Raw genomic sequence first — 13,950 nt, 5'->3', positions numbered from 1 at the left:
ACAGTCACACGATACAAATAAAATATAGATGACAAAGAGAGAGAGAGAGAGAGAGAGAGAGAGAGAGAGAGAGAGAGAGAGAGAGAGAGAGAGAGAGAGAGAGAGAGAGAGAGCACTGAATTTTCATAAAACATTTAGCTCAAAATGAGAGATGTGGTATAACTTCGGCTAATGTTCTAGTTCTGCTGTACAAAGGAAGAAATTGTGTAGGTCCTTTATACTTTTTTTTTTTTTGCTTTGATTTCTTTTATTTTAACTAGGCTTTCTCCAACTATCATTCAACCATTATCAAAAAGGAGAATATTAGGACTTTCCCATTCATAGCACCAATTATGGTGCACTGGCTACAGATCTTTACTTTAATTAAAACCAAAAGAATTAATGAAGAGAACCATTACCTACGAATTAAATCACAATATATCTGTATTGTATTTTTTTTTTTGGGGGGGGGAAGGAAAGATGAGTAATTTCTTTCCAGTACAGTTATATTGTAACATTTTGTAATTCGTTGCCTGATATAATGATATGTTAGAATTTCTCTAGTGGGACTTTCCACACGTATTATTATTACCATTAATTGTTAAGCTACAATCTTAGTTGGAAAAGCAGATGCTATAAGCCCAAGGGCTCCAACAGGGAAAAATAGCCTAGTGAAGAAAGAAAATAAGAAAAACTACAAGAGAAGTTTAAGAACATTAATAACATTAAAAAAATTCCATATTTAAACTATAAAAACTTGAAAACAAAAAGAGGATAAAAGCTTCAAAATTAACAAGAGGAAGAGAAACAAGATAGAATAGTGTGGTCGAGTGTTACCCTCAAGCAAGAGAACTACCAAGAATAGAGAACAATGTTTTGATTTTGGAGTGTCCTTCTCCTAGAAGAGGCATGTAATGTAGAAATGACAAACTATAAAAGAAGGTATATTTCTGTCCGTTAATGAAAAAGTTTGTTGTTTTGGCTTTTTAACTTAATAAATGTTGTAAAATGAAAACTAGTAATAGTTTAAGGATTTCAAAATTAGATTTGAAGCACATTGAAAAAAAAACATTATGGAAAAAGTTTGTTGTTTTGGCCTTTTAACTTAATAATTGTTTGTAAAATGAAAACTAGTAATAGTTTAAGGATTTTAAAGTTAGATTTTGAGCACATGAAAAAAAAAAAAACAATGAAAATACGGCAATGGTCATAATAGCGGATTTTATTGCAGGGATAGTTTGGATGGATGATAGTTAGGATTTTAAATACTGACCCGCAATAACTTAAATGGATAAAAAGTAGAATGGTAAATACTTTTGATATAAATGAAATATGATTTAAAAACTTCTGTTCAAAATGTATCCACGAGTCGATATATTTATAATATAAAAACATATGAATAGTAAAAGTTGCAATTGTGAATGCTTCAAAATTCATTCATATAAATATGCTATGTATATACAATATAATATATTGTAAAAATTGTAGATGTATATTTCTTGATAAGAAGAAATAAAACGCTTAGCGACGATGAGCTATCCATGACGAATTTTAAACTGCACTTATGATGTGTGGGGTATGCCAGTCTTAATAATGAAATTAAGGAGAGAAGTAGAAAGCTCAAAAGAGCTCTCTCTCTCTCTCTCTCTCTCTCTCTCTCTCTCTCTCTCTCTCTCTCTCTCTCTCTCTCTCTCTCTATCTATCTTCTATCTCTCTTATTCACCCTCTATCTTGATTCCCTATATTAACGGGTGACACAGCATTAAAATATAAAGTATTAAAGACAACTGAATGTGAAAACAAGAGTATTAACATTTGTGGTGTAACCAAGTTCACATTTCACTCAATTTCATACCATTGCCAATCGAAGACAATTTATTGCTGCAGTCTCTGTTACAGTTTTCTCTATAAACATGCTTTTTTTCCAAATTTTTGCATGGGGTAAGCACGGTTCCCTTCTTTTTGAAGGACTCTGCTTTGGCTTTGGGGTAGACCGTAGTCCCGATCGGCTGCCCTGCCTGACATCGCTTAGACCCCGGGAACGTATGTTCGTGTGTTGTACCAGTCACCAGCGTCCTTCCTTATTACGTTAGTCCTCTGAAAGACCAATTGTTGAATTTGCTTACATGGAGACTTCCGTATCCAAGGCATCTTCATATAACCAAAACGTCACCTTCATCGTGTACAACACGTTAAAGGTGTCTGGTTCCAGTTCCAGTTTCATCAGAATAGATACTCACCAGAACGTCAGCTGGCCAAGCCAAACCCACCACTGTGGTGCCCAACCACAACCGTGACCTCGTCAGTAAACTGCTTAAACTCACGGTCCAGGGTGGGGGATCGATCTGCTGCCATGCGAAAGCTAGGCGAACACGTTACCACTGTAATAGCCAGGACTACATTTAACCCGATCCATGTAGGGTTGTAGTGGCCTAGTGAAAACATCCCTGGCTGACAATCGCCGGACTGAAGTTCGAGTCCCGCTCAAACTCGAAAGTTTCTTGTATTGTCTGCAACCTCACCCTCATTGTGAGCTAAGGATAGTCGGTTTGGTGGAGCCTACAGGTGTGTTTGCTGAGACATCAGCAGCCATTGCCTAGCCCTTCCTGGTCCTGGCTTGGGTGGAGAGGGGTCTAGGGCACTGATCATATGCATATATGGACAGTCTCTAGGGCATTGTCACTGTGCTTAGCCTCTGTCATTCATGAGTGGACTTTAAACCTTAAACTAATCAACGCTTACCAGACACTTACTTCACAGACTTCAAGGAACTTTTAAAACATCTGCTAAAGGGTATATTGTATCCTGTATTTTATCTGCTCCACATGTCAGTCTTGTCAATTATACTGTTTTCTTTATAAGTTTTAAAGGTCTCCTCATGATGGCAGAGGCAAGGGACAGTGACAGTACCCTATCGGGCAGACAATACCCTAGAGACTGACCATATATACATATGATCAATGCCCAAGCCCCCCTCTCCACCCAAGCTAGGACTATGGAAGGCCAGGCAATGGATGCTGATGACTCAGCAGATGAACCTATAGGCTCCCGCAAACTCCCCATCCTTAACTCACAAGGATGGTGAGGTACAGTGACCAATGGAACTAATGAGTTTGAGCGGGACTCAAACCTCAGTCTGGCGTACACCAGTCAGGGACGTTACCATAGGCTCTCGCAAACTTCCCATCCTTAACTAACAAGGATGGTGAGGTACGGCGACCAATGGAACTAATGGGTTTGAGCGGGACTCGAACCCCAGTCTGGCGTACACCAGTCGGGGACGTTACCATAGGCTCTCGCAAACTCCCCATCCTTAACTCACAAGGATGGTGAGGTACGGCGACCAATGGAACTAATGGGTTTGAGCGGGACTCGAACCCCGGTCTGGCGTACACCAGTCAGGGACGTTACCATATCGGCCACACATCGGCAAGTAAGAGAAGTTGACTGTATTTTTTATCAGGACAAAGCCCGCTCACTGTGTAGCTGACACAGCATTATCTCATCAGCCACATGACAGTATGCAATTTGCGGCTGGTAACCATTCTGAATAGAGATGAAAGTATAATACCTTCATAGAGACTAACCCTATACTTTATTCTTCGTTTATCAGAGAGGGTGTTTAGCAAAAAGCAAGTAAGAGGTTATAAATGATCGTTTACCAATGATGGCATTTTGCCCCCAAAAAAAAAAAAAAAAAAAAAAAAAAGTTGTAAATGACCAACGGTTAGATCAAGAAAATTTTTATTTTTTTTTTTTTATTTAGTACAAATTCCTACCTTTTCTCTTGTCTCACTGCATCATTCTTCCCCCCCCCCTCTCTCTCTCTCTCTCTCTCTCCTCTCTCTCTCTCTCTCTCTCTCTCTCTCTCTCTCTCTCTCTCTCTCTCTCTCCTCTAGAAATGACCCTCTTACCTATTGCGAGTCAGGTTGTGTGATGTTATGAAAATTACCTTTCATGAGGTACAGTAAATGAATAAGCAAATCCTTTAGAAGTGAGCTGTGACACGATACGCATTTATATTGAAGAGATCATGTAAATGACAACAATCACGCAACGAGGAATAGTGATATTTAAAATACTAACAATTATTTCCAGTATATAAGGGTAAAATGAATGATGATGATGATAATTATTATTATTATTATCATTTTTAATATTATTATTACTAGCTACAGAGCGTGATATGTAAAATACTAACAATTACTTCTATTATATTAAGGGTAAAATTAACTAATTATTATTATTATTATTATTATTATTATTATTATTATTATTATTATTATTATTATTACCTAAGCTACAACCATAGTTGAAAAAGCATGATGCTATAAGCTTAAGGGCTCCAACAGGGAAAATAGCCCAGTGAGGAAAAGAAATAAGGATACAGATAGAATAGTGTGTCTGAATGTACCCTTAACCAAGAGAACTCTAACCCAACACAGGCTTGTTGATAAAATGCTTTTTTTTTTTTTTTTTTACACTGGCGTCAGATCAAGAACTAATTAGAAACTCGTCTGAGCAAATACAGGATATGTCAGAATGATAAAAATATATCTAAACTACATTTCGATGAAGTGATCAAGATGGTGCATTACCAATTTATTTTACTTTTTTCAGCAGATTCATTCTTTTCAAATAGCCCACCTTTTCCTTGAAAAAGTAACATCAGATCGTGTAATCTTCTGATCTCAGACAAACTTTAAGAGTATGTTAACTCTATACTCTGACTGAAATCTAATACAGTTGACTAACTACCAGGTAATAATTTATGAATTAGGTAAAAAGAAGATTTTTTTTTTTTTTTTTTTTTTGCAGGACACTAGACTGAATTCCCTTCCCTTACTTTAAAGATTTTAAAGGCTGCTCATGAATAGCATAGGCAAGAGACAGTGACAATGTCCTAGAGACTGTCCATATATTCGTATTATCAACGCCCAAACTCCCTCTTCACCCAAGCTAGGTCCAAGGAGGGCCAGGCAATGGTTGCTAATGACTCAGCAGATAGACCTTTAGGCTCCCCCAAAATCCCCATCCTTAGCTTACAAGGATGGTGAGGTTACAGACACTAAAGAAACTATCAAGCTTGAGTAGGACTCGTTCTCCCGTCCAGCAGAACGCCCAGGCAAGATCGTTTCTAATAGGTGAGGTGATATTCGTAACAAATTGTACTAAGAAGCTATTATAGTAATAATAAAAAAAAAAAAACCTCCCGAAGACAACTGTGTCAATTGTTCTTCATCTAAACTTTTCCTTGTCCGAGGTTTTTATTCACTTTGCACTAAACTGATTTCTTTTCTTGTTAGAATTTACTCATATCCATGATTGATTTTTGAGTGCCATTTCAGTTACATCCTGACTACTGTATTATACTAAAAATGCGTAACCTTACAAGTTAACCAGACGTCGTTTTAATTTTCTAGTGCTACCCGGAAAACCAGAGATATGTATGAAAGATTTGGTAGTGGAAAACTATTTCTTTACAGAACAAGAAAACGTGAAGCTTATTATTATAATTATTATTATTATTATCATTATTATTATTATTATTATTATTACAGTCTAAGCTATAACCATAGATGGAAAAGCAAGATGCTATAAGCTCAAGGGCTCTAACAAGGAAAAATAGCCCAGTGAGGAAAGGAAACAAGGATATAAACTACACAAGAAGCAATAAACAATCATAATAAAATATCTTAATAACAGTAATGATATTAAATTAAATCATTCATATATAAAGCACAAAAACTCAAGAAAACAAGAGGAAGAGAAATAAGATAGAAAAGCGTGCCCGAGTGTACCTCAAGCAAGAGAACTTTAACCCAAGACAGTGGAAGGCCATGGTACAGAGGCTATGACACTATCCAAGGCTAGAGAATTATGTTTTGATTTAGGAGTGTCCTAGAGAAGCTGCTTACCACAGACAAATAGTCCTCTTTAGAAAATATGTGAAGACTAGCAATACAATTGACACCAATTGACTGAAGACAAGATTTATATCAAGTTATTATGAATAGAAATATTATATTGATCTTGAGTCGAGCTCCGTCCTACTCATTAACGTCTCTGCTCCTCTTCACATCTTCAACAGCTCATTGTTTTTCCTTGTCTCAAAGCTTCCTCGTAATAACATTCTCTTACTTGTTTATGCTGGACCTAGGCTTCTCTATTTATGCACATAAAATACATAATGCATACACGTGTACAGTATATATATATATATATATATATATATATATATATATATATAATATATATATATATATATATATATATATATATATATATATATATATACAGTATATTATATATATATATTATATATATATATATATAATATATATATATATATATAATATATATATATATATATATATATATATACACACAAACGCGCGCGCACACACAAAACAACAGCAAATGCAGCCGTTTCAATCCCACTGCAGGACAAAGGCCCTCAGACATGTCTGAGGTTTGGCCATTTCATCACCACGCTGGCCACTGCGGATTGGTGTTGGTGGAAGTCTTTAGTCTGATCGTCCACAGCAAACAAACCTAGTATGGGTAACCCTGACTAGTACAGCTTTGCTGATCATGGCGATACACAAACCCTTTCACCACGTTGAGAGAGAGAGAGAGAGAGAGAGAGAGAGAGAGAGAGAGAGAGAGAGAGAGAGAGAGAGGAGAGAGCGTGTCCATGTGCGCATCTTATCTTCGGTGCTGCCCAGCTCCACAGTCTCTGCATAAGAGCAAAAGAATATAAATATAGGGACAAAGATTCTTCGAATCCTTTATATACTGTATACTGTATAGAACATTGTGGCGAACACGAGCACTGTGGCCTTGAAATCTTTCTTTGTTCACCTTGCAGAGAAAGGCGGGACACCTATAAATCATGAAACAAAGGGATGATGAATGTTGATAATTGTACCTTCTATTCCGTTGGCTTTCGGGCAGATTCCATTTTCTCTAAGTTCTATATAAAATGGAAGGTACAGTTGGATACAAGAATTTTAATGTTACTGTTCATAAAATATTTCATTTTTCCTCGTTTCCTTTCCCTCACTGGGCTGTTTTCCCTGTTTGGGGCCCTTGGGCTTATAGCATCCTGCTTTTCCAACTAGGGTTGTAGTTTAGCAATTAATAATAATGATAATAATAATAATAATAATAATTGTGGTGAACGCCAGACAGGGGTTCCGGTTATTTTCTTTGGTCGTTTGCCAACCTCACCATCCTTGTGAGCTAAGGATGGGGGGTTTGGGGGAGCCTATAGGTCTATCTGCTGAGTCATTAGCAGCCCCTTGCGTGACCTTCCTTGGTCCTCACTTGGGTGGAAAGGGGACTTGGGCACTGATCATGTGTATATATGGTCAGTCTCTATGGCATTGTCCTGCTCAATTGGGCAATGTCACTGCCCCTTGCCTCTGCCGCCCAATGGCTCCAAACCTGTTCCAACATGGCAAAACAGCCCAATGAGGAAAGGAAAAAAAGAATGGAATAAACTTAAAGAGAAGTAATGAACAAATAAAATTAAATAAAAAAAGTAGTTTTTTATCTTGGTCTTCGTCTCAATCTCAAGATATCAGCTATTGCGGTAAAGGAGAAGTAACGGGCCATCTTAATAAAGACTGTTGTGTTGTATATGTTATGATAATGCTGAAATCAGAGGCAGTAGCAATGGTGTACAACAGGTAGTCTCAGGTATATCAGTGTTATCAATATTGGATAGATATGTCATTTACCTCAGTTTATTCAATACTTATGTCTGTATCTTCTATTACTTATGTTTGTATTTTCTATTACTTATGTCTGTATCTTCTATTACTTATGTTTGTATTTTCTATTACTTATGTTTGCTTATGTTGTATTTTCTATTACTTATGTTTGTATCTTCTATTACTTATGTTTGTATTTTCTCTTACTTATGTTTGTATTTTCTATTACTTATGTTTGTATTTTCTATTACTTATGTTTGTATTTCCCGTGTTCCAGATGACTAATCAGTCATCCTTTTGACTAATGAAGAGTTATACAAGGAGAGAGTGTCTTGTTCCTAAATATTAGCCGCATTATTATTAATTTGTAGTTTGAAAATCATATATATTTTTCATTATCTTTAACAAAACAGCTATGAGAAAAAATAATATAGAGTACAGAACCTTATTGTTATTCACATAGCAAGACCTGACAAATATTCAATAACACTACCGTAATAATTTTAATAATAAACAATTACTATAAAATTATTATGAAGAGGAAAATTAATTGCATAAAAATTGCGACCAACTGAAGTCTTGTGTGATAATTTATACACACGCACAAACGAATATTATATATATATATATATATATATATATATATATATATATATATTTATGAATAATATTATATATATATATTTATATATATATATATATATATATATATATATATATATATATATATATATATATCTATATCTATAAGTCTATATATATATGTGTGTGTGTTTGTGTGTGTGAGTGTATACCCTCATCTTAACCATTACTGTCAATCTAAATTACAATTACAAACATAACTTTATAATTCAATAAATCAACTGTTCATAACACTTCCTTTTCCAATTCAGCAGAATTGACGTTAGCAGGCCCAATCGAGAAGAAAATGCTTAGTCATGGCTGGCAGTCCAAAGCATGGTCAGCCTTTCCAGGAAAAAGGGTACGACGAAAGCAAACCGAAACAGATGATCCCTTTTTTTCTATTATGCACCAGTTCTAAAGGGCAGTCTTTCCGACATGAGACCACTGTTCCTTATACTGTATATGGACAGTTCCCTAGCCTCTGCACCTGGCCATCTGTTTTGGTAAGAGTTCTTTTGCTCGAGATTATGCATTTCCTTTTGTTTTTAAATGATGTGTTCGGCAAATGTTATTAATGTTAGAAAGGCCAAGGATACCGGGTGGTTTATTTGAGAGGTTACCTTATTCCTCTCTTTTCATCTTGAGTTTTGATATTCATTTTCCGAAACGTCTCTACTTTCCTCTCAACAGTCTAAGTGGCTATCCTCCAGGGTACTTGTTCTTGCATAGTGGGTTCTCTCTACCATGTTGACTAGTTTTTTTTTTTTTTTTTTTTTTCAATATTTTGTTGTTTCTTGTACAGATTCTCGTAAATATAGTCATGACATCTTTCTTACTGTTATTATAACTAAAGCTTAACCAACGCTCTAGAGTCTAAACAGCACTAGTGCCGTGTGAAGTAAAATTATATTCGTGGACTATAAGATAACATTGATACAATCGCCAACAGATTCAGTAGATTTGAGAACAAAGTCCTCAGAGGAATATAGGGAGGTAAATTGCTGTAAAGGATTAGGTGCCTTGGGTGGACGAGGTTATGGTGAGGGGTAGATGGAGATGGTTTCGGCATGCTCTTCACATTCCTCAAGAGAGATTAGTTCACCAAACATTTAACTGGGCTCCACCAGGTAAGAGAAGAAATGGAAGACCAAGGCCTATATAGCTGAGGACTATTAAGCGGGAAGCAGGATATTATGAATAGAAAAGTATTGAATTAATAGCTCAAGATAGAGACAACTTTCGAAATCTAACCGAGGCACTTGTGTCAATAGGCGAAAGAGGAGATGATGATGATGATGATGATGATGATAAGATAATATCAGTAAACCTGTTGTTTCCTTAGCATCGTGTGTTATTTTAATCTGCACTATTATTATTATTATTATTATTATCATTATTATTACTATTATTATCATTATTATTATTATTATTAGCCAAACTACAATCCTAGTTAGAAAACCTGGATGTATACGGCCAATGGCTCAAATAGAAAAAATAGACCCGTAAGTAAAGGAAATAAGGATATAAACCACATTAGACGTAATGAATAATTAATATAAAATATTTTAAGTTCAGAAACAACATTAGAATAGATCTGTCTAAGAGAGACGTATATCAGTCCAAGTTTCTTAAAATGGGCACTTATCTTAGCTAATAGCGATGCAATTCCTAGCGTAAAAAAAATGGTAATATATGTTGTAAAGTGATACCCTGCTTCTCTCAAGAGCTGTTATGAATATAGTTGCTAGGAAATCAAAGCATGAAAAAGATTTATTCTCTAATTCCATCTAATTAAAGACAGATTTGGATAATGATATTTCTCAACTCATTTCCACATCATAGAACTGTTCTTCATTTTGCCATTTTTGTTCAGCAAAAGCTTGAGAATAAATCAATTTTAGTGACTTAATTAAGCACATGGAGCTCAAAAACTAAAGAAAAACATTATAAATAAATACATTTGCATACTTTTATTAATTCTAAATATTCAGCGAGTATTTACAATATTTACAAATATCATTTCTCTAATGTTAAAATTCAAGTTACTAGTCATATATATATATATATATATATATATATAAATATATATATATATATATATATATATATATATATATATATATATATAAGTATATATACATATATATGTATATATATATACACAACACACACACACATATATATATATATATATATATATATATATATATATATATATATATATATATATATATATATATATATATATTGCTTTATCTGTAGTAGCACACGCTAACCCAAATCTACAATTTAATGCAATAGAAAAATACGAAACCAGTTCGGTTAACGATTTCCAAGAAGCTGGTTTAGGGAGTTTCACGAATAACCAATGGAGTTGTTCCAAGAAGGCTCGAAGGCTTGTTGGAACACCCTTTCTTCTTCTTTCTTGAAGCTTATAAGAGACTTGTCTCGCAGCTCATTAAATCTTTAGAGGAACAGATCTATTTGAAAAAATTCTCTCTCTCTCTCTCTCTCTCTCTCTCTCTCTCTCTCTCTCTCTCTCTCTCTCTCTCTCTCTCTCTCTCTCTCTCTCACTTATCGAGTTCTGGGAACCGAGTTCCTATTTAGTTGATAATTCAAGGAAAGGATTACCATTCAACTTATATGTAAGATTTTATACATACAAGAAATAAATTGATGTTAATAAACAAGGAGAATTATAGTTTCTAAATTTATAAATAAGAAAGATAGGTAATCTACTTATCTATTGTAGTTTATTGGAATTTATTGAGATTATACGCTGCACATGAATGACAATAAGGTTATATGGGAATTTAAAAAGAGCTGCGTGAAAACATAAATGAAAAAAATATGAATGTTTATATATCCGTGAAATAGATGTATGTTGAGTTTAAAGGTTTGAAGGTCGCTCATGAATGGCAGAGGCAAGGGACAGTGACAGTGCCCTAGCAAGCAGGACAATGCCCTAGATACTGACCATATATACATATGATCAGTGCCCATGCCTCCTCTCCACCCAAGCTAGGACCAGGGAGAGCCAGCCAGTGGCTGCTGATAGCAGATAGACCTATAGGCTCCCCCAAACCCCCCAACCTTAGCTCACAAGGATGGTAAGGTTGCAGACACTAATGGCACTAACTAGTCTGAGCGGGACTCGAACCCCCGACTGGCAAACACCAGGCACAGACGTTACCAATCAGGCCACAACTTTTTTTATGTTTGCATGATATACCTTAACAAGAAGAAAATATGGAATGAATAGAGAATAACAAAGTAATAAGAAGTCAATCACGTAATTATCTGAAAGTCGAAAATAAAACAAAAAATGGAAGGAATCTATGGAAATAATTTTAAAAAAATGCCTACAAATAAGGCTCTTGGCATTGAAGTCCATTCGTTGTGAACAGTCTCTGATCCAGTGGAAAAAGAAAATAATATAATAATATTCTGAATTTTACCTGTTAATGACAGTTAATGAAATCAAAATGACACATCTGATCGACTTTTAGAAAGATATATGCTTACTAGTGTTTCATCTACAGTATTTTAGTCTAGTTGGAGCCCTTAGCCTTACAGCATCGTGCTTTTCCAACTTGGGTTGTAGCCTAGCTAGTAATAATAATAATAATAATAATAATAATGATAATAATAATAATAATAATAATAATAATCATTATTACTAAAATAATAATAATAATAATAATAATCATTATTACTAAAATAATAATAATAATAATAATAATAATCATTATTACTAAAATAATAATAATAATAATAATAATAATAATAATAATAATAATGATAATAATAATAATAATAATACAGCATATTTAACTATAAAAAAAATCATTGTCATTCCTGAGACTATAAGATACAATAAATACCTAAATATACATAAAAGCGAATAATAAAGGCGATATATTTGAGTGAAAAGGGGAAATTATTGTGAGACATTTTGTGTTTGACGTATATTAAATAAACGACTTTATGGTGTGTTTTTCAATATTTTCTAATCAAAATAAACGAACTGGTATATAAAAATAACTGATATATCCTTACAGAGACTTAACAGTATAAGGTTTTACAAAGTTAATAGCGGTTTGATAGAGTAAATACTTCTAAGGGGTAATTCATATTTCATAAATGTGTCATAGAAGACCTCGTAGTTTCCATTCTATTGAAGAAAATAAATAACGCGTTTTAAGAAAAATATAGTAAAATTCGTATATGAATATTGCTTATCGTTACTAACTTTGGTAATACTTTTACTGCTAAAAAATGTATGGCTGTTATATTTCTCAGTAAAAGTTGCAATTATAAGTATGAGTAAAAAGTACACGGGAAAAACTACATTAATTGATGCAGACGCCTACAAAGGCTTGATATTTTAATAGTCAAATAACTTCCACGACCAACACTCATTAAAGTAAGGGGCCTGTCATACGATAACTTGTACATTTTGAAAAGGACGTTTAATGAATCCTCAATTATTTGAATTTAAAAAAACTAAGTAATTAAGTCGACGTAAAGTGAAAGAAAAATAAAAAATAAAAAAAGGTCCCCTGGAAGCGTTAAAGGTTATCAAAGTCCACTCATGAACGGCTGAGGCAAGAGACAGTGACATTGCCCTATCAAGCAGGACAAAGACGTAGAGACTGACCATATTGCATATGATCAGCGCCAAAGCTACCTTTCCACCAAAGCTAGGACCAAGGAGGGCCAAACAATGGCTGATGATGACTCAGCAGATAGACGTATAGAAAGTATTTACACCATATTAAATTATTATTTCCTGCTATTTATCCTTTAATGTTTTAATTGTTGATTATAAAATCCTACGTTTCCTGTATCCTGTTAACCTACTCAATTTTTTTTTATTGACTGTTTCGAGTTTTAAACGTAACGATTTAGAGTTTATCTAAAATCTCTCTCTCTCTCTCTCTCTCTCTCTCTCTCTCTCTCTCTCTCTCTCTCTCTCTCTCTCTCAGTACCTAGGTCAGCAAACTCTGTCTCAGCAGTTATACTCCTGTCACTTCTGCTGATATTTCAACAGCCCCAGCACATAGAAAGCCGGTCTTCACGAACTCTCATTCCATCAGTTCTGTTGTCTGAATAATCAGTTTTCTGAATATAAAATCCTAGTTTTGCAAACGCTACTGAAGCAATTTCGAGGCTTCAATATACGACTTTTACTGATGACGTCATACCATTTTCTCTCGTCTATAGGTCTATCTGCTGAGTCATCAGCAGCCATTGCCTGGCCCTCCTTGGTCCTAGCTTCATTGGAGAGGGGCCTTGGACGCTGATCATATGTATATATGGTCAGTCACTAGGGCAGTGTCCTGCTCGATAGGGCAATGTCAATGTCCCTTGCCTCTGCCATTCATGAGAGGCTTTAAACCTTTAAATCTGTTAAGTCTTTTGCACACCCATGCACTTCTGAGTTGGGATAACCTATTTAACGCAGTGGCCAGCGTGGTGATGAAAACTGGTCAAACCCCAGACATGAATAGAGACTTGTCTGAGGCTTCTGTCATGTAGTGGAATAGAAACGGCTGTATTTGTTATTGTTTTTATATAATGCAATAACACCATTGTATTTAGCAAATAGTATTTCGATATGATTAAT

Source organism: Palaemon carinicauda, chromosome 8 (assembly GCF_036898095.1).
Source record: "Palaemon carinicauda isolate YSFRI2023 chromosome 8, ASM3689809v2, whole genome shotgun sequence".
NCBI classification, from domain to species: domain Eukaryota; kingdom Metazoa; phylum Arthropoda; class Malacostraca; order Decapoda; family Palaemonidae; genus Palaemon; species Palaemon carinicauda.
Note: the sequence above shows the minus strand (reverse complement) of the source record.